Below are 22,764 nucleotides of genomic sequence, written 5' to 3' on the forward strand. Positions count from 1 at the left end.
CAAGAAACATAACAACAAAAATATGATAACATAATAAAAAACATGCCTCCAACAAAACTCAATATTCTTTAAAGATTTGGAGCAACAAACCTGTGCAAGTCCAATACTGACTAGTACTAGTTTCTTTAAAAACAATGCAATTTGTAAAAATGTAATGTAAAATTTTTTATTCGAAATGTAAGTCATATACTATGGTTAAGGTGTTTTGAGGTCATAATAAATGTGAATGTTGAATGTGGGGTTTTAGCACCCGTAATATTTATTTGAAGTTGCAGCAAATGTTACACACGTCATCCTCAATTTGTCAAAATTAAGGCTTATACATCACCTTAAAGCTGAATAAATACACTTTCCATTGATGTATGGTTTGTTAGGAAAGGACAATATTTGGCCGAGCTATAACTATTTGAAAATCTGGAATGTGAGGGTGCAAGAAATTCAAAATATTGAGAAAATAGCCTTTAAAGCTGTCCATCAAAGCCGCTGTAGCATGCCGCTGCTAAGAAAAATCAGGTTTGTTTTAACACTCTCTAATGGGCTTACTGCTGTAATGACGTATTGGAGAGTAGATTAAACTGACAGGTGTGTTTCTTGCCATGTATGTTCGCTATTTTGTGGCATCCACTCACAAAACAAAGTTTTTATATTTTTACGGTAGGAAATTTACAAAATATCTTCGTGGCACAGGATCTTTACCTAACATACAAATGATTTTTGGCAAGGAAAATTGATAATGTTGACCCCTAAAATGTATTGCTACAAATATACCCATGCTACATGACTGGTTTTGTGGTCCAGGGTCACATATAGGTATGTTAAAAGTTTAGAAAAATGTGTCTAGTCAGATTGATACTGTAGGAGATGCCTGATTTATATTCATTTGCTACATCAACACATAAACCAAATCTTCTTGCTGTTCAGCGGCGCAGAAAAAGCATTCTCAGAGGAGAGTGCCAGAGGTCACAGGCCAACCAACCGTTAGACGTGTTCAAGTTAAACTCAGCTGCCAGGCTAACTTCCTCTGCTATTGCTTTATTAAGACCCAACTGAAATCAACAAATGAAATACAGTGAAGCTCAGAAAGTCAGAAGCTGAAAAAACAGCATGCCGGCCGAGTGATATGAAGTGTTCCTTGTGTTAACTGAATATTTGCATTGTAATCGCAATAAAGACATGAGTATGTGAGTACTCGTGTCTTTACTGCGCACACACACACTGTGTATAGCGAACGTTGTTTCCAGTAATGATGGCAGGGGACGTGTCTTTGATCACAGGTGCAGAAACGACAGACATTTGACTGGCAAGAGCTTCGGAGGTTTGATTGACAACTGACTCATTTGTCTCCAGATTCACTTGACAGGTTTTCTTACATTCACTACTGCCTGAAAGACGTTTGAAACCACATCAGTCTTGGCTTCCTTGGGGAAAAATTCTGTATGGTCAGATATAGGAAAGTTAAGAAAAAGAAGGAAAAAGTTCATACGAGCAAAAGTGTATCTCAATTGTTTATGTAAATTCTATAGAACACCCATGAATATGTTTTAGAAAGATTCAAATTTAAAAATGTAAATATTCTTAAATCATTCACATCTGTTATCAAAGTTGTAGGCTAATGTTTTAACCTCATGTGTAAAAATGGTAACGGGTCGCTTGTAGGATTCAGAGAGAAAGAATGAATAGTCATGTAAACCAAATTTCAGGTTTTGTTGCATAAATCCAGATATATCTACTTTATATCTAGATTTTTCAATTTGTTAATCATGTAAGTAAATCATTAGATGTATTATAACAATGTCTTACATCGAGAGTATTTTTGCATAAAACTCACTATATTTTGTCTTCTCTCTTTAAACAGAACATCAAATGTACTGTTCGATTGGTGACATCATCATGACATCATACAACACCCCAACGGGTGCCAACATGTCCTCAGGTGAAACAACATCAAAGATGTCGGTCTGCTTTCGACTGTGTACTTATTCATCTGAACGACTCGGACAATTTCAGATCAATACGTTTTGCTTTCATAAAACAATAATCATTCATCAACTCAAATGGGCTTGTCTGGTGTTGGAGGAATATGCAGGTTGTTATGAATGATCCCAAAGTAAGAGCATTTTTAAAGAACCACTTTGCGGTATCGTTCGCTCAGGTATTTTCGGGTGGCGTCACACGTCTATCTGTTATATATTACACGGGTATTAATCTTTCCATTAGAGGCAACATTTGTCCCTTAAAACTGATTAATTGCGTAGATAAATTGGTACCAGTGAGAAGACCTCAGACTATGAGATTACAGTTAACTCATAATTCAATAATTGATAACGTCTCTGATTGTGATTGCTCTGCGAGATGGTAGACTATGAAAAAAAGTCACTTTAAAAGTTTATGGGAGAAATATTCGCTAATGGGCATTCAGAGTTGTTCAGTCCATTTCCTGTCCCTCATACTGCCACGTCCCATAATGCACTTCAATTTGTTATATGGGACAAAACTTTTGGACTGATCATTTCTTCTGAGTCTTAATAATTTTTTCATTTTTCTTTTCTTAAAAGATCACATTCATAGATGTGCTTGACAAACAAAATGCAGTCCAACGGCCTGTTTGTGTTGCTGCTTGCAGGACATGCTTTAAGTATTCAGTTTTCAATGCTTGTTATTGTTTTCTTTAAGCTTTAATTCATCTCTATCACCGCACAGCTTTGCTGTTATACTGCGAGGACCTTCAGACAGCTGTGACATCACCAACGAAGAGTGTTAAAACAGACAAGCAAGGTCTTGGGAAACGCTAATACGAGCGTGTCTGTTAATTTTCCGTCTCCTGTTCTTCGATCCGCCCGTATTGGAGCGGAGATGAAGATGAGGTCGGCTGTCATCCTTACGTGTGTTTCATTGCTCGGCTCGGAGTGTGAAGGGAAGTATGTCAGAGTGATACACACGAGGGGAAATTTTATGTGGCACTCCTTCATTTCACATTCACACACACTTAGAGTTTGAATGGAGATGTGCTAGCTTATTTGTAATTCTAGAAATTCTTTTAGGACTGTTGTTTATGTTGCGTGTGTGCCCGTGCGTGATTCGCAGTTAATGAAATATTAAAATGACTGCCCTACTTCAACCATTCCCTGTTAAACAAATCCTTTTTGTGAACCGCCAAACCTTCCTCGGTTAACCAGGTTCTTCGGAGAGATCATAATAGCGGACCAGCTTTAAAAATAGTGTGTAATGTATAAGTCAATTATTTTGTGCTTGTTTTTGCCTACAAAGGCACAGCTTACCCATGGTAAAATTACTTTAACACATGGCCTCTCGGGAAGCGAGCTTTTGCTTTACCCCACACTTCAGTTTAAGGTTTGCAAGTTTATAATACCATATTTTCTTCTAAAGTATCGATATTTTCCTCAAGAGGACGTGAAGATTTCAAATAGGCAGCCACAGAATGATCACCATCTCAGAGGGCCAGAAACATTACTGTGTAGTCCATGGAAATCAATACATTTAGCATCTGTTCCCTGTACACACGCATCCTGATGCAATTTCCTGCTCTCGTGAGAATACTCACTTCCGACCTTTCATGATCTGATGCTCATCGACAGATGTGATCATCTTTGTAAGTGTTTTCTTTTAAGTATAACGCATTCGAAGATAGTTTGAGGACCCACATCAACGTAATTTTCTTGCTATATAGATGCAGACAAATGCCGCTAACGTGCACCTCCTCGGGAGGTGAGGCAAGAAGCTGTCCAGAGCCTAGAAATAAATGGCTTTTGAACAGAAGAATAATGTCCTGTCTGGAAGAGGAAGTCTCAGGAAGTCAATGGGAGCTGGGAAGCCAAAGGCCACGCAGCAGCTACAGGTGAAACTCATTCCTCTCCGACTGACGTAGATTGATTCTACCAATCTGCGCCGCTGGTGTCGCAGTAAGTCGAATCTAAATAATTCAAAGGGGGCCAGATATTTCAGATTACTTTATTTTATTCGAATGCGAGCGAGTGGCTGAGAATTGGACACCGTTTGCCGTGCAGAATTGGGTTGTGCGACATCTTGCTGTGAATAAAGATGTGATATGATGCGTGTTGTCGCATTTTAGTTTTTAATCTAGATTTTCAGTTTTAACTGGATACATGCCTATATTGTATTCACATTAACATGTTTTTGTTATGATTTTTCTATCAAAAAATTTCGTTTTTTGAGGATAACTTTATATTAGCTCAGTTAGCTGATTAGCATACGTTCTTAGAAAAAAATATGTTTAAAGGGATAGTTATCCAAAAATGTAAATTCTTCCATAATTTATTCACGCTTTTGTTGTTCAAAACCTGTATTTGACTTCTCTGTGAAACACAAAAGAAGATTTTTCATGAAATATTTATGTTGTTATTACTGTCCATGCAGTGGAAGTCAATACAGCCCAGTGTTGTTTGGTTAACATAATTTGGCTTCAAAATATATTTTGTGTTCTGCAGAAGAAAGAAAGTCATACAGGTTTGGAATGACATGAGTGCGTAAATGATTAAAGATTTTTTTTATTCTGGGTGAACGATCCCGTTAATATCATAAAAATGTATGTGTCAGAGGTCACAGCCCAACCAATTATTTCATATGGATGTGCAGTTTTTTTCCTGATCTTGAAAGACAAAACAAAATGTGAAGTCACCTTAATAAGTTATAGCACCTGTTTACATTAAGAAACGCCACAGCGCCCCTTGTGGCAATACTGAGAATGCAGCAGGAATTGGACATGCTAGTTGATCAGTTAAAGGAAAAGGTCACTCTTAAAATGAAAGTTCTGAATTCATTTACTCACCCTCAAGTTGTTCCATATCTTCATAAAGTTCTGATGAACACAGAGAAAGATATTTGGAAGAATGCGTTTAACAAAACAGTTCTTGGCCACCATTGAATAGCATAGTAAAAATTGTTTTTCGAAATGTCTTTGTTCTGTTGTTTTAGAAGATGGAAGATGTTTTGAAGGATGAGGAAACAGCTCTGTGGTACTTTTGGTAACCATTGTCATTTTTTCTACTATGGTAATCAACGGTGGCCAAAAACTGTTTGGTTTCAAGCATTCTTCCAAATATCTTTTTCTGTGTTCATCAGAACAAAGAAATGTATATAAATTGGGAACAACTCAAGAGTAAGTAAATGAAGACAATTTATTTTTATTTTTGGGTGAACTGTCCCTTTTAGACAGTGATGTCATGCGATGTACAACTTGTTGACACACCTAACACAGGTACACCTTCTTGTACATTTATCTGCGTCACTATGGCATTAAATGACCTAAAATGTATTTCTATCAAACCATATTTGAACATAAGGCCAATTTAACTGATGCACACTATATTTACATACTTGCATTGCATTCTGACACATTTAAAAAACTACAACTCGTGAGATGGAGTTGAGTGCCTTCGGGGCTCTTTCTTAGATTGTTGCAATGGATTTTAAAGCAGCTAGCATCAAAATCTGCGCACGCTCCTCGCCACACAAAGCCTCTCATGTTCAAGGCCTCCTTCTCCTCCAAGACATGCGAATCTGTCAATCACAGCAAAAATAACCAACCACCCCTCATTCGTTTCAAGATGGCTCGTGATCAATATCATCAATCCAAGCCTCACTCCTTGTTTTCTTCCCCACGGTTTCTCTCTTTCCGCTTGTCTTTCCTTCTTTCGTTCTCTCGCTCTCTCCCTCTCCCCATCTCTCCTGCTGTATCCATTTCCTTCTGGCAAAAAGGGACTTTATGAATAAATGATACTGAATAGCTGAAGGTTCAGTTACTAAATAATGAATTTCACCACCAAAAACACAACAACTTCTCCAATCATAAAATACCGCTCCCCTTCCGTATTGATTGTGCTTTGCTTTGGCAACCAGATGCAGAGCAACACGGGCAGCATCCATGTGTGCAAGAGAGAGTGTGATTCTGTGCAGGAGTTACACGACTTCCTCCCACCCAAAAGCAGTGGAAGCCGGGGCTGATGCTCCAGAGCCGTGCCTGGGCACCGCTGCGGTCCCGCCGGCTTTTTTCCTTACCGAGTGGAACGTGCCCGAGATGGAGAGGCGGAATATAAGAGAGGCGGGGGGAGAGGGGTGTTGGTGGAGGGGAGGGGGTTAAATTCAGCGAAAGAACTTCTTCACGGGACGCCTGATACACAGTAAGTGCGGTCATCTGTTCTGTGGCTTTTTCCAGCGAAGGGTGATGGTGTTGTGTGTCAGCACGCGTGCGGCACGTTGAGGCGGGCGAACGAGCATGCAAGCGATAGAGAGAGAGGGTGGGGTTGGTAAGGGGCTGATTGCACGCTCTAGAAAGTTTGATTCAGACTCACTGGTGTTCTCTTACAGTGTTATGACCCGTGTGGACGGGCGCGCGTGCGTGTAGATTGCTTCATACCTGCCTGAGCGTGTCATTGTGTTGAGCAGGCCGCAGTCTCAGAGCTTTGTGTTGTTTTTCTCAATGAAATGGTGTTAAAAAAAAAAGGCAGATGTAGCATTTTAAATAAGGACGTCACAAAATAAAAAAAATATTTATGAAGGGATTGTTCATAATCTTTTACGCCATATAGTGCTCCGCTTAAAAGTATATATATTTTAAGTATATATTATACTTAAAATATATATCAAAAATACTTTGTACTGTGTTAAGTACTGGATATACAAATATATTACAAAATAAATAAATGATATTCAATCAAAACCAGGGAAAACTGATTACTGTTATTAATTAGATGCTATAGAAATATCTAGATATTCAACAATAACCGTGTTACTAAAAAAGAAATCATCCATTTATTTGAAATGAAATGTTGATATTAAATCAATCTTTGATGTGACATTGAATGCAGATTGAATCTAGAAATTAGATTCAGATTAAAACTCACCTCCCTCCCCCAAAGTCAAACAATCACATCCAGACGGAGTAAATGAGTTCAGGTTACCGACCTCTAGTAAACAGATTCAAAATTGCAGGCTGAGTGTTAAATTATTGACATCTAAATGAATATGCGAATGCGGCGATGATGTCATAACGCAAGCGTGTGACCTCACGGCGGCAAAATTTGTAACAGTTTAGAATTGGAATAAAACCCACCGCTTCAAGATAAAAACCATTTTGGGTTTTGCTGTTGTGCGTTGGGTGCATTTAGCATTGTGTTGTGTAGTTTTAATTTGCTTTGAAGTTATTGTGTTGCGTGTGTTCCCCTGACAGATATTGCAGCTTCCCTTATGGAGGACAGTAAAGTCAGTTCATGTTTCATGCATTTCCAACAAGGTTTAGCAGATCTGCTGGGAATGAAGTGTAAGCAACTGAACTTGTTGAAGACAATTGTATTCTTAACTACTCATTTCTTAGTAAAATAGAAACATTTCAGTAATTCATTCCACTTGCACCACTTACTGTATAATACTTCTACATATCTTACATAAATACTATACAGTGCTACTACAAAGCAATACAATATAGATCGTTTTCATTTTAATAATGCTACTTATTTTTGTTTTCTTATAAACGTAAGATGATTAATGTTGAATAAGTGATTACAGTGATTACATCATTGTTATATTTATATAGTTATTACAGGGTTTTTTGTACTCTGAATTGTGACTGTTCAGGTCTTCCTGTAACGTAATTCACCATGTTTACCATGCTTTTTCTACCTTAATACATTAATATTCTCCTTAGGAAATGCAAATGTATAGTTTTCAAGGTTTTTGGTACATAGATTAGAGACTTCAGTATATCAGCATTTAGTAACTTCAGATGTAGATGTGCTCCATTTTAGAATGTGTGAGGACAGAATGGGTGGAGAGAGCAGAGACTTCATGGCAGAATTTCAGAGCACACTATAAAAGTTTGATGTTAATAAGGTGATTTTGGATTGGAGATGACAGGTCCACTCTCCCTTACTTCCCCCTGTCTGACTCTATTAGACGCCGGCACAGAAAAACTTCACATTTTCACGCAGATGAGATGCTGTCACACAAGGTTGCTTATACATTTTTTTGCTACATATTTTTACACACTTTTCACGTTGTGTACAGTATGCCCCGCTTTTGCAATATTCACAAGACTGACAGAACCATCTTCTAACAGGAAAAATAGCACAAGGACATTTCGGCATGCATACTGTTTAGCACTTGTTTTGTCGGTAAATGTATATTATATTTAGTTTTAGGGCTGTTTAATCGTGATTAATCTCATCCAGAAAAGTTTGTGTTTATATAATATGTCTGTGCACTGTTAATATAAACGTTTCTTCCTTTTTTATATTTTATGTGTTTACAAATGCATAATTAATATACACAGTACACAGACATATATTTGGTAAACGCAACTTTTATTCTGGATGCGATTAATCGTTGAACAGTTCTATATAGTTTGAACTTACCTTCTGTTGATATGCTTCTGGATCAAAGACGAAAAGGGTTTAAGCATAAAAACAATAAGTGTAATACTGCTTTAAATTATTGTTGTTAATTTATTTTAATGTTTTCGTTAAATATAATATATATCATTATATATCATACATTTTTCCCTGATTTAAAGAAGTCGCGCACTAAAATGTCATTCAGTGTAACAATCTTTTCAGGCATAACTACAACAAAAATCTATTTATGACATATTAATAGAATCATTACTTTCACCCCAAATGCTAATTAGTTGTAAAAAAAAGAATATATATATATTTTTTTATACTAGGTTTTGCCCAATTGTCAATTAGAATGCTTTGCTCATTTAAAGTGCACTGAAATGTATTATATTTTAATATTTACAAGTCAGAATAAGCATGTTGTTTGAATTTGTACATGCATATTCATGTTCCACTGAATGACAACATAACATTATTTCAACCATATTTTGACATTTTAGTCTCCAAAAACTTAGCTGAAACGATAAAATAGATATTTTACTTACATTTAATGTGCTTTTTATGGACATAAAATCACTTTTGTACATTTCTTTGGATGGGGACTATTTTTAACATAAAAGCACAAGGCCCTTCCGTAGGGTCACCAACTCTGTGGTGATAATATTTCGTTCAGTGTTCCACACAGCCCACGTCTGTTTTACACCCACATCTCGTGTCAGAACCGCGACCCCTGACATGCGTTGGCTCTGTAAATCACCCTGCGACTCGAGGGCCCCAAGTCCCCTCAGCTGCCCCCGACCCCCTCAGGCACAGCAGACTCTCCCCTGGGTCTGAACCCTTCAGCTGGAAGTGACGAGGTTGAGCTGGTCATTATTAAATCTCTTGCTTGTCTCCCTCGCTCTCGTTTTCTTTCCTGCTATTCCCCTGTGAGCAGTAGAATCATCTCAGCCTGGCCCGCGAGCTTCCTTTCATGTCTGAGATTAGGGTACGGGGGTAGGGGGGTTCAGTGTGCTCTCTCGAAGCATCATGGGTAATAAGTGGAAGGCCCTTGGGGGCACAGAAGAGAAAGGGAGAGGGAGAGAACGCGGTGGCTTTTTGAAAGTAGGAAGGTTGTTTGGTAAGTTGAATTGGGACAGTCGTGGCAGAGATGTGTCTCCTGCAGCAGGGCTTTTTTCGTCTGGAGAGATGTAGATTTTGTGGGAAATGCATTCAGTCTTTAGATGTTCACCAGTTCAGTGGTCCCAGTTGTCCGTGTCGTGCTTTTTTATGAAAACACCTTCCTCTTCAGTAAACTGGAAGTTGTCATAGGCAACAGGTGCACTCAGTATATCACATCTGATGTGTCAATCAGAATATTCAAACTTTGCCTTTATTGTGTGTTGAGATTAAAAATCTACTAAACAATTGTTTATAGAAATTAATTATGCTGTAGACCAAGTTTATACTCCGTGTAAATCGATTAATCGTCACTAATCGATTACAAAATAAGTATTTGGGTTTATAAAATATACGTGCGTCTTGTAAATTATTTGTATATTTAAATACATAAACATGTTATATTTAAGAAATATGTGTATTTATATTTATATAATGTTTATTATATTAATATATATTTCAGTAAACTTGTTTGATCGATTAATTGTGATTAATCGATTTGACAGCACCATATACAGCAGTTTATAGATACATTTATACATATGTTTTTATTTAAATGAAACCCAACAGAGAACTCATCTATCTCCTGAACTATAAAAGAGTAATATCTGAGCATTAAAACTTTTCTCTGGGCTACAAAACACAACAATATTTTAGGCAAAAGAAAACAGTTAAGCATCGTCACAACGTTTACTCAACATGAGAATATTTGCGTTTTAGTTCCCTGAAACATCTCATATTGTTATCTGTTTCCCCCAATTATTCAACCAAAAACAAAGCTCGATTTGACACATCTTCACCATAGCAGCTCAGAAAAACCTCCCCTCTCACTGTCAGCCCTGAGCGATGTGGAGTTTTCGCAACTTGGCGCGGGATGTAATTTAAAGCTGCTATTTTGTAAAGGGTTCCTCTGTTACGACTTATCCTGTCCCAGTCCCCAGGAATTATTAGGAGCATCAATATCTTTAGCATATTGCTGGAGGCTCTCAGACACTATCTGGTTTCATTATTGGTGTCAGTTCAATTATGGCTCACACCCAAGTGTTTTTCCACCAGCGAGTAGCATCAATCGACAGGACCATTTGACGAGACGGAACCACACACACTCGCACACGCTCCTGTCATCCGGCTAATGTGCGCGGCCGTAAGACAGCGGTATGCGTAATGGATGCTGCATTCTGGGCCGTAGTGCGCAGCTGAGGCAGCCGAAGCCATTTTCATCAAATATTAATGAAATGGAAGCGTACACCCGGACTCCTCCACCACTGCGAGGGAGAGAGAGAGAGAGAGAGAGAAGTGGAATGTGTTTAGCAGTGAGGTCTGATGACCGTAATTAGGACCTCTCCAATTAAAAATTCAACAGCAGCAGTTTATTTCTGAGCATGAATCTTCCTCTCGCTACACCATTTATTTCCTTTTACAAAGTATTTTATTTTACGATGCTAATTGAAGCAGGCTTTTTACCCTGCGAATCTCCCTCCATGTCTCTTAGCATCCATTTTCCGCTTTGGCCTGTGAGGCTTTCGGTTGGTACTATATTTCAGTGTGTCCATTTCTTGTCTTTTATTGGGTGGGCTCTTAATCCTGGTTTGTTTTTTTCTGTATCCATTCTTCGCTTTCTTCTCCATTTCCTAATTTCTCATGAATTTCTCAATTCTGAAGCATTTAAAACTGCCACAGAAACTGCTGTTTTCAACCAAGACGGCTCAAACTAAGGACGATAACTATAGACGGTTTTAACAGCAAGAACGTAAACAAATGTTATGTGACCCAAACTGCCGGTAGACCTCCGCAAAGAATCAAGACCAACAGTCACTGAAGAGCCTTGTATATTATTTTATTACAATTAATATAAACTAAAATATTAATATAAAATAAAGTTAAAATAATTTGTTATTTCATACAGACCCATAAATGCAGCCAGGCGTAACATTTCAGAAATGGTTAAATTTAAGAGAAAAGCAATGTCCACATTAGAACTGTAATAGTAAAGAAGAAAAAACGGGATCCCATTAAAAATTATTTAATTACATTTTTTGAACAACAAAACATTAACAGCCAATCAAAATCCATTTGAATTTAACGGGTTCAAATGTCTAAAATGTTATTCTGCATTACACACTTTAAAGTAAGCATGACATTATCATAGACACTAATAGGGTTATCATTAGGTCATCTAGTCATCCTTGATGTTGTGAACAGTCCTTGAGGTTAAACCCCTGACACATGCACTTAATTAGTTTAAAAAAAAGTTTATTCATGACATGTTTTCTAGTTTTCTTTAACATAAATTTCAATTTTATTATTTTAAGGATGCATACCGTTTCCCATACTATACAAGAAAAATCAGCATGTGCTATTTAGAAGTGAGTGTTATCCCACAGGAAAATGTTATTTTAGGAAATTGGATGGAGGTGGAACCCATGCTGGGTTGTTTTAACCCCTTGTTGGGTCAAATTAGAGACAATTTCTGGTCAATTTAATCCAACGGCTGGGTTTGTCTCTTTTTGACCCAACTCTGAAAATAGTCATAGACAGTTTTTTTTGAGTGAACACACACAAAACTATAAAAACAAATTATAAAAAAAATTCACTACATATTTCCATTGTTATTTTGTAGTTTTGATGCTCATGTTATTCTGAAATGCGTGAAATAAGTATGATCAATATACAGCCACTGACAAAATTATAGAGAATTTTGTTATGTAATATAATATCTAGATGTATTGTGGTCATTTACTAGTCAAGTGTTTTCGTTGAATTCCGACAAAATAAAAAAAAAAGACTTTTCCTGAATACATGTACAAATATTACCGTTGTATTGTTTAAAAGTGAATATTAACTTGTTTTCTTTCTAGTATATGAGGTCCTGTAAAAACACAGATCCTCTTTTCTGTTATTTTGACCACTCCAGTTATATCTCCAGTATTACTTTTTTCAAATAGAAACAATATTTTTATTTTAAATTTGGGAGAAATATTGTTAGTGGTTCACAGAATGAAACAAACAAAAATACTAAATTCATTTTTCATTCAAAAAATGTAAAATAATTTTGAAATGGTCTCTGAATTCTATATGTATACCCAAACCTTTGACTAAAAGCTTATGTCAGTGTGCATGTGAGTTTGTGAGAGTGTATGCACATTGCCTGTGTTTATTTCCTTGCTGTGATGTAATGTGTTTATCTGAATGAACCTCCATTCGTTTTTGCTCCTGTCAAAACCAGTTATCTTTGGTGTTTGTGTGTTTAATTCATTCACCCCGACATGTGTCTGTGTTAAACAAAGCCCTGGAGAAGCTCAGTTTAGACGAACAAAACAGAAGATGAGAGCAGAGAAACACTTTGGCCGCAACGCTTCTGATAAAGGTGGTAATCGTCTCCTGTTGACTTCAAAGTCGTATTGGGAGAGGAACAATGAAAAAGCTAGTGTTTCAGAGCACAGGCACGCAAATGCAACAGCTCGGATGGTTTCAGTACGTTAAAATATCTTCCTTTCATGGCCCTGTCACCTTTTCTCTCTCTCTCTCTCTCTCTCTCTTTAGCAGCACTGCTGACAGAGACACAGAGAACAGTAGCACGAGAAGATGCCAAAGGTTTGTGAGAGAGAGGGAGAGAGAGCTTTCCCTTTGATGTCGTTCAGCAGGCGGAAAACAAAACAAAAAAACAAAAAGGAAACAAACAGTTGTGCAGAGGTGCAGCGGAGCCCAAGTCTCCCTGTCTTCATTCAGATCTGAACGCATTATCAACAGCACATCTAAATCCTGTCACAACCACAGCTGAGCGGCCCCCTGAACCACAAACCAAACCAAACCTGCTTTCATCTTCATCCTAATGGCATGCTGTTAACCCTAAAAATGTCTTTAGGAGTAGAGTGTTACTTCAAGAACATGCACAAATATAAGGTTTACGTGTATAAAAACACAAACCTACAGAATATAAGGTTGGTGTTATAATGTAGGTTTGAATGAAAGGTCTTGGATTTGATTTAAAGTCGTAGTGGAATAGTTTTACAAATATATTGTATTATTATGATTTATGTGATAGAACTGTATGTTATGTAGCGGTGGTGAGGTTGCGTATTGCAACCAACGGCTCGCTCCACCCCTCCCTCTCAAAGCACTTCTGTGACTGATACGGAACAAAGATGTCGTCACGTTTACGCTTCTTTGCCGAAGGAGCAGTTTGTCTGTTTAGGGCTTCTGTAGAAACAACTTTGCGGTTTATATAGATATAAATTGCTCATTCTAAGGTATTAAAACATAATACGTCACTGTAGTAGTAGTATACTTTATTGTCCTCGAAAAGAACATTTTCGTGGATTACATGTTGCTGCAAATAGAAGACAAATAATAACAAACAATATATAACAAAAATAGCCAAACAAACAATTAAGATAAACATTTCTTAAACAAACGGACAGATACTGTTACAAAATAATTTGTGAATCGATGTTATGTACACATGGGAAATCTGTATGTTCTGCCAGAGGGAAGCGTTTGTTTGTACTGCATTTCCGTCTATAATTTTTTTTGGCTTTATTAAAACTTTGAGAGAACGTTTAGGGAATGTTTACCAAAGTTGAAAGAACGTTCCCTCATAGCTGGGTTTATTCTGTACTAAAACTATGGTTGGATTAAAATAGACTAGACTAGACCAGAACAAAACAGAAAAGGTTGTAATATAACATAAAAGACTAGACTAGACTAGACCAGACCAGAAAAGATTAGACTTGACTAGACCAGAACAGACTAGACTAGAATAGAATAGAAAAACATTCCGCCTTAGATGGGATTATAATATACTAAAAGTAAGATTGGATAAATTAGACTAGACCAGACCAGGCCAAAACAGAAAAGACTAGATTAAGGCTAGACTAGACTAAACTAGACCGTAACCGAACAGAAAAGACTAGACTAGACTAAAAGGGGATTTTGTTATTCAAATGGTATTCAATCTGCCGAAAACCCGGTTATGTTTTTTGTTTGTAATTTTACTATAATAAAACCACAGTTCATTTGTTTACAGTTTTTGAACAACCCCCTTTCACAAAGTTTTTACAACCCCTAACATTTTTGTTTTTCATTTATTACATATTTTAACTAGTTTGGATCTCACATTTCAATTTAATTTTTTCTGTTGAATTTCCCATACAGTCAGATCCCATGTGGGTTTGATCATTATATATAAGAGGCTCTCAGAATTCCAGCAATCAGCTGTCCGTGTCAAAAGTCTGCTAGTGATAAATCTGTATATGCATTATGATTACCATTCGCCCCCAAAATACTCAGTTATACACATCTAAGCACACATAGATCTCGGGATAACTGCTCTACCTCTGCCTAATGAGCTCATAGATCACAGGGTGGAGGGGCGGGTCACGTCTTCATTACATTTTAAATGAGATCTGTCCGATTCATTGTTCAAACAGACTCTCGTTTTTACCCCATGGAAGATTAAAAGCATTCAAAACCATTTTCTGTGTAAATTTGTCCAGGGTTTCGCGGTGTAATTGAGCATTATCCAGGACTGAAATCAGACAGAAATGGATGAGATTCGTCCTCAGTTCGGTCTACACAAACAATGTCTAATAAGAGCTGTCCCACGTCCTTACAACATAATCCTGCTCCATTATTTCATTTCGTATCGGATCATATGATGTCTTTAAAATATTTCATTTTATACTATTTTTAGTGCTTGCAATAAAATTTTAGATCTGCTACTGTGCTGCGTCTCACAACATTTTTGCTTTTAGTGTTGGCAACAAAATTGACTGATTATAGTTTTTTTATTCGTTTTATCAATTGTATCTCACCCGCTTGGGATGCAGTGTTGGGTGTACCTGTTTTTGTTATCTCCAAACTTCAAGATTAAAGTTTTAATATTTTCCAGTGATTTTGCAATGGTGACATCATCATTAGTGATGACATCATCATGTATAGCTGCAGTTAAACTATACAGCTGCTGTGTTTGACACCATCCAACATACCATTTATTAAAAATAAACACTTCCTTAAATCTTACCTGTATCCGTTTCCGAAAGAGACTTTTTTGCTCCACATTAGGATTTCCTTTAAGACCTGTGTATTGTTTGTTTTTTCTTCAATTGTGTGTGTGTGTGTGATTGTGTGGGCAGTGCTGTGATTAAACCGTGCTGTATGATCACAGACAGACCCATATGTTCATTATTGCCGGGATCACAGACAGGTTCCGCCCACGGCCGTACACTGAGACAGAGGAAGTGTGTGACTCCAGGGGGAAGAGGGTGGAGAGACCCCCATAGACCCCTTCATATACACACACACACAAATGCTTGCATGCAGTACCATGCATTCACGCTATTCTCCACAAGTGACAGTGTAGCTGTTTTTGTGTAAAATGGTGGACTTAACTGTAACGGGACAACTTGTCATATCTTTATTGAGCTAATAGACCAGACACACTTACACAGGTTTTTAGAGATGCCATGTGCCAAGATGACATGTGATTGCAAACGCAAAACAAGCAAAGTCAAGATACCTAAACATTTAAAAAATGATGAGCGCTTTTAAAAGATTGAAATGATTCACTTGATGACCAAGAGAAAACTTTTAATACTCAGATGTAGCTTCTTCATAGCTCAGGGGTTTTCAATCTCTTTGGCCAATCTGAGCTCAGTTTGTGACATTGAGATCTCTTCAGAAACTCTAATGGAGACATTTGTGAGATCTGTGTCAGGAGAAAATAATATCTGAGACAGAGAAGTCTTAAGCAAGTTTCTCTATTTGCTGTTCATTTAATATCTTTGATGCTTAAGAGAATTAGTTGCTTTATTAATGAGATCTCATTTGTGACTTTGCTTTTCTTGGAATCCCACTAGTCATTAACACAATAACACATCAATCTCTATTGTCGAATACAAACCGAAACCATCTTGGTTGTGCGATATTATAGATCCCATTTTATATGTGTACATATGTGAAGACAGCAGTACAACAACATACTTTACAATGTTGTGCTTGCACAGATCTGCACATGTTCACTTAATGTAGTCTGTGTGATTTTGTTTTATGTATTGCTCGTTGGTCCTGGGAGAACGTTGTTTCGTTTCACTCTGTGCTCTATATTGTTGAAATGACAATAAAAGCCACTTGAACTTGAACTTGAACAGTCAAACCATCAACAATCTCACACGTGTTCATTCTGACAGTAATTTGAATTACATTTCATTAACACTAACCTTACGTTTTTCAAAGCAAAAACACATCCTGAACACTGACACTTCCGGTTTGGGTGAGAGACCTTTAGATTATGAGAAACGAAAATGTGTGAATCTGTACATGTAAACGGCAAGTGTAAATTAGCATTAGTGAGCCTCTCGTGTGGTTAGGGTCCTGTCAGTGCTGTCTCAGGGGCTGTGAGGGCCCCTGCTGTAGAGTCTCTCATCTGCTCTCATAGCCTCCAGCTCTGTGCCATAAGTGCATTGATTTCCATGTACGTCTAATTACTGCTCATAATCTATTCATTCCAGCTCCGGCGGAGAGCAGCAGCTGTGACTGGACTAGTTTCTTACACCCGCAGACCCACAACACACCTACACACACACACGTGATTTAATCATCATACAGACACATGCTGAAATGTATTATTCGAGAATTACACGACTTGAAACGAAAAGGCAATGGAACTTTGGTGACAAATAGACACTCAAAGATGCCACATCGGATGCCAACACTGGCTTCCTATTGCAGAGATCAAGACTGTCTTTACACATATATAAGTGAACATGGTTGCTGAGGTTTTTCTGGATAAAAAGCACAATCACGTTTACAATTTCCAGCCGATTCCAATCATTTATGACCTGTGTGGAGTACAAAAATGTATCGTCTCCAGTTACTTGTAATATAGTTAAAGATGGACAGTTTTTTTAGCATCAGAAGCATGGGGTCAGTTGACAAATAAACCGCTCACGTGTCTTATGTTGTGACATAACAAGAATTCTCTTATGGTAGTTTATATTCTAAACATACATAATAAGAGTATAAAATAAATATAATTATGTACGGTCTTTTTGTAAACTACCCATCTGTAAAGACTCATTCCTGATAAGCAATAATTTATGTTTTATTATTCATAATACCAAAGCATTCAATGCCAGGTCTAGGAATCTGGTGAATCCCCTCTAACATGTCTCAAAAGCCTTTTTAAGAAATAGTTTAATATTTAATAATAATGCTCTTAAATGGAATGAAAAACAAAATATGATATGAATGATAAACCGATGTATCGGCCAATAATCTGTATCTTTTAAAAAAAGCAAATATTCACACTATCACCAATGAATTTGTGCTCTGTTTATAGAAAACTGTTATAATCATCACCAGTTTGATGTTCAATATTAATAGTTATTTTATGAATTAATAACATTCAGAGAGTTAAGAAATACTAATTTTGTATCGCAGATATCTTATCGTATCGGTGGAGAAATTTTGTATCTGTGCATCTCTGATCATTTTTATTGTTGGGTAAACTATCCCTTTAATTGTGTTCAACAACACCAATAGTGAGCTCTTCTTTTTCTCGACTCTTCGTCAGTTGCAGTCCTTTGAAGCCGTCCTCGGGTATGCTGATTGGCTAAGAATATTGAATGGTGGATTCAGGTTCAGGTTGACTTCTGTATTTAAAGTCACGTGGGGAAGGTAGACACCGGTCGGCTCAGATAGCCCGGTTCATGTATTATTAACTGACAGTTCACACTGGCCCACTGCAAACTCTATTGATTCTTCTTCTTCAAAACTAACGCGATCATGTGTTTTCTGATGCCATAATAATTAGATGCTATACAAGAATGTTGGAGCCGTGTTAAGTATCATCGTAGTGATTTTTTGTCCTTTGCCATATTCTGCTTGTGGTTGATCAATACAGATGATCGGGTAATATAGAGCCCCACCCTCCTGGGATTTAAGGTGGGAAGTATTGTACGATTTCCAAGGTGTCTGTCCTGGGTCGAATGTTGTGGTCCACCTTTAATTAGCCAGGGTAACTTCTCAGATTGCGCGACACTGGACACCATTGTCTCAAAAGACCAAGCCATTCTCACAGGGAGGAGTGTTGTCGTCCTCCGGGCCGTCTGCGTTTCGAGCGTTCTGTAGCTCACCTTGTGAGGAGGTCTGTAAATCAGTCCTGACAGAGGTGCGGCGTGATGTTTGCCGGTTAATAACCTGGAGAGGAAGAACAAAGCCGTCTGCTTTCCTTTGAATTCAGATGAGAACTTCTTACTGCTGTAATCTGGCACATCAAATATTCATACAGGAAAAATGAGTATGCATCAGCGATTATGCTTTCAAATTTACTCATTGAATTATACGGCCCTGTTCTTCTCTATACGTTTAAATCAAGGATTGAAAATCTTGAATATTGCTTTTTTATTAGGCCTATGTATATACTAGAGAAGATGCACCGATATATCGGCCAATAATCAGGATCGGTCGATAGTTTAAAAACAGCCAATGATCAGGGCAGATATATCCTGTCAATTAAAATGGATTTGTGCTCTGTATATGGAAAACGTTAAGAAACACCATCAGTTTGATGCTCAATATTAATAGTCATTATATGAATCAATAACATTCAGAAAGTAAAGAAATATGAATTTAATATTGAGAATCTGCATTGGCAGATATCACTCTGAATAATCAGTATCGGTGGAGAAATTTAGTATCGGTGCATTTCCAGTACAAACGCAAAAATTTTATCAAATTTTAGCTGAAACATTTGGTGAAGAGTGTCATTGGTTTAGATTTTGACCAAATATAAATTCCAATATGGCTGTCATTTAAAACAATTAGTTTAAAACCACCCAACAATTAACACATTTTTCTATGAAATTAAATAGCAGGGTGTGGTTGCGAGGGGTTGCTATGTAGTCGCTAAGGTGTTCTAAATGTTTCTGAAAGCATTTCTATGTGGTTGCTTGCGGTATGTTTAACACTTGTCACACGGCCAACCTGATCTCACAGGAAATCGTAATTGTTTGATGAGGTGATGAGTTTGTGAACGTTCGTACATCGTGAATTGTTTGATTGAAAAATATCGTAGTAAAACACACAAATGAGACCAAATCAGCTACCTTGTAAAATACTTACAAATTGTTATGAGATTGTATTCTCACATCTTTTTCAATATAGCATCATCACTTCTCGCTCTCATGGGATAGTAACTGGTCACAGCACATTGACCAATGGTTCTTAAGATGTTGGCATGGATCTCAAAGAAAACGTCTGTGGTCGTGAAGAGAAATGTTATTAGTGGGATCATCTGACAGTTGGGTTCCTCAGGGTTCGGTGTGTATTAACAGTCCCCTGTTTGTTTAATTCTTTTAATCTGCTGCCGTGCTCCGTGGGGTTCGTCTGATTAGTCTAATTAATTTACAGAGCAATTAGAAACAGTAGAAGTGCGCTAACAGAGCATCGCGTGAGTTTGTGTAAATGGCACTCAATTTGCTGCTTGCATCAATTAAACCTGCTTGTCCGTTTCAAGGGAATATCAATCCAACACACACACGCACGCACACGAGCACAAATTTACATAGACCCACGTACACACTCACTTTATAACCTGCTTTCTGATTCCCATCAGTTCCATTCATAATGTTATTATCAACATTATCATACATTTTTACTTTCAAAATTTGTAACAGTAGCTAATGCGTGTTAAACTAACATGAACAAACGCTTAACAGTTGTATTTATATTAAAGTCCCAGTGAAATTAAAAATGACAATGCAAATTTTTCATGAAATATTGAAACATTTATTGTAAATAGCTTATCAATTTGGGTCCTTCTCTTTTTAAAATCCATGCATGCCGTCATAATCTTAAATTAGAATCTGAAAATGAACTTGCTGTATTGACTATCCATCTTAAATGAGGTATGTTAGACGACTTGGGCGGACCATCTGTTAACTCCTCCCCTTTAACTGCCAGTCTCCTGTCAGTTCTGTGTCAAAATAAAACGGCTGTTTTAATACATCCAATCAGATCGCAGAAAAAAAAACTTTATTTCTTATTCAAAATTATATTTCACTCCGAGTTGAGTCAAAATACGGAATTAAAAACAATCCTAACCTTTACAGCATTAATAAATGCTGTAAAAATATATTGTTTGTTTGTGATAGCTTATGCGATACTTTCAATAAATAGAACCTTATTGTAAAGGGTTACTTGAAATTTTTAAAGAACATTTTAACTTAACAACTTAAGTTAATTTTCGGAGAAAAAAAGCCTGGGTTATTTTCAACCCATCATTGGGTTAAAAATGAAAAAATCAACCATTTGGTTGTAAGTAAACCTACGTAGGCTTGTTTCAATTCAGAATATTGGTGTTTTTTAACCCATTGCTGTGTCAAAGATAAGCTATTTTCTGGGTTAAATTAACTCAACAACTGGGTCGGTCCCTTTTTGACCTAATACTGGGTTAAAAAGAACCTGACATTTTTTTATAGATTTTCTAAGTTTGACTTTCTCCTGCATATGAACATATTCGTAACATATGGAGTATTTCCAGAATTTAAAGATCTTAACACTTAACATTTGAATTGTCAGCTGTAGAAATTGAATTTATTGAATTTAATTTTTTTTCGAGCTTAGTTTAAAGAAAACATTGTTATCATTAAAAATATATGTTCCCTGGAAATTAATTAAACGGGCAAATGATTTAATCTTACGTATGCATCATTAATCTGGTAATTAATTTGTTTTGTCACATGTTGGACTAATGAAATTCCTCTGTGTGGCTGTTGAATTTGCAGTTCACTAAATTCCAACTCCCATCATTCCAGTTCATTCTAAGGGGGCGTGGCTTATTCAATTCAAGTTTACTCTCATGAATCCTAAAGGGCAATTCTTAAATTGTAGATTTGGCTCTACCCGGCTACACGCACACTCTTAACCCTCTGCCTCGTGCTGGTACATTAGCAAGGGGTGTTTCTCGCTGACTAATTAGAGCAAAGAGGTGTGATCTGTTTTTTCAATTAAGGCACGTGCTCGTCTTTCGCCCCCTCTTTTCCCATCTCAGGGTATGACTGTGGTGTATGCCAAACGTGCAGGGGTAATTAGACTGGAAGAGTGTGTCTCACACTAGGCCTGTTTAAGGGTTAATGAGGCCCAGGCTGCCCCCAGCTGAGAAGGGGGCGGGTTTGGGACCCGGAGCTGCCCCGCTTCAAGAGAAGAACCACCCATAGGGGTTCTCTTTGAAGTGTCAGAAGGTTCCCCTTGTTCTGGGTGGCGGGTGTTTCATTTGTGTGAGTGGCAAATAAAATATTGATGAAGCTGCCAGGAGTCCCCCCCACCCCGTGTCTGACGCACACACACACGCCCTCGACATTATTCACAGATTATCTGACCCCTCCTTCTCGCCCCTTAATGACCCCCACAAAACCCAGTCGGAGTGACAATGGAATTAGAGACGTAACATGTTGTAGCGAGAACACGCAAGATTGAGAGCTCTTTTTCCGGAGCGTTCCAGTAAGCATCTCATTCTTTTAAAGTTCATTAAACTGAAGGCTGAACAGTTTGCCCATGAATATTAAACCATCATTTGTTTAACTTCCTTTTATTGCAGGATGTTGTGTCATCGGGTTTCATTCATTCCCGCCGGTCTGTCTCGTATTGTGACTCTTGTGTGTGGAATAATGCTTTAATTTTGGGCCCTTGGGAAAACACTTTATTGGCCCTATTGTGGCAGGCCGTATTATATGTCAACATTGCCAAACATCTTCCATGGTCCATCTGGCCACAGCCAATAGAGAACATGCATGTTAGAGCTATAATACAAACAAAGACAGATTAGAAAAAATAAGAATAAAAGTTTTTAAAACAAACTGTGAAAATAGTTCACATTCAAAATAGTTTTAAAAAATAGTTCAACCCCGAAAATACAAATTCTTTAATCATTTATTTTTATTGAACCTTTATTTAACCAGGAGTGCCTCTCTGTGATTAAAAATCTCTTTCACTGTCCAGGCCAAGATGAGTAGAAGAATTTCAATAATTACACAACAAAAACAACAATTACACATCATTGAACCATCTTCCATTTACCATCATGTTGTTTAAATCCTGTACGGGACTCTTTTTTTCTGTGGAACACAGAAGAAGGTATTTTGAGAAATTTCTCTGTGGTTTTATGTCCATACAATGGAGGTCAATGGGTGTCAATGTTGTTTGGTTGCCAATGTTCTTCAAAATATCTTCTGTTGTGTTC

At 37.3% G+C, this 22,764-nt stretch overlaps 1 long non-coding RNA gene across 1 annotated transcript in view; it reads left to right on the forward strand.

Annotated features, from left to right (window-relative positions):
- Positions 1 to 3,694: 3,694 nt before the first annotated feature.
- The window catches only part of LOC130424723 (uncharacterized), a 52,681-nt gene continuing 33,611 nt past the window's right edge, over positions 3,695 to 22,764 (forward strand). The window contains exon 1 of the long non-coding RNA XR_008906970.1: positions 3,695 to 3,856. This is a non-coding gene — a long non-coding RNA (uncharacterized LOC130424723). The remainder of the gene's footprint in view (positions 3,857 to 22,764) is intronic.

The sequence above is a fragment of the Triplophysa dalaica genome, chromosome 6 (genome assembly GCF_015846415.1).
Source record: "Triplophysa dalaica isolate WHDGS20190420 chromosome 6, ASM1584641v1, whole genome shotgun sequence".
NCBI classification, from domain to species: domain Eukaryota; kingdom Metazoa; phylum Chordata; class Actinopteri; order Cypriniformes; family Nemacheilidae; genus Triplophysa; species Triplophysa dalaica.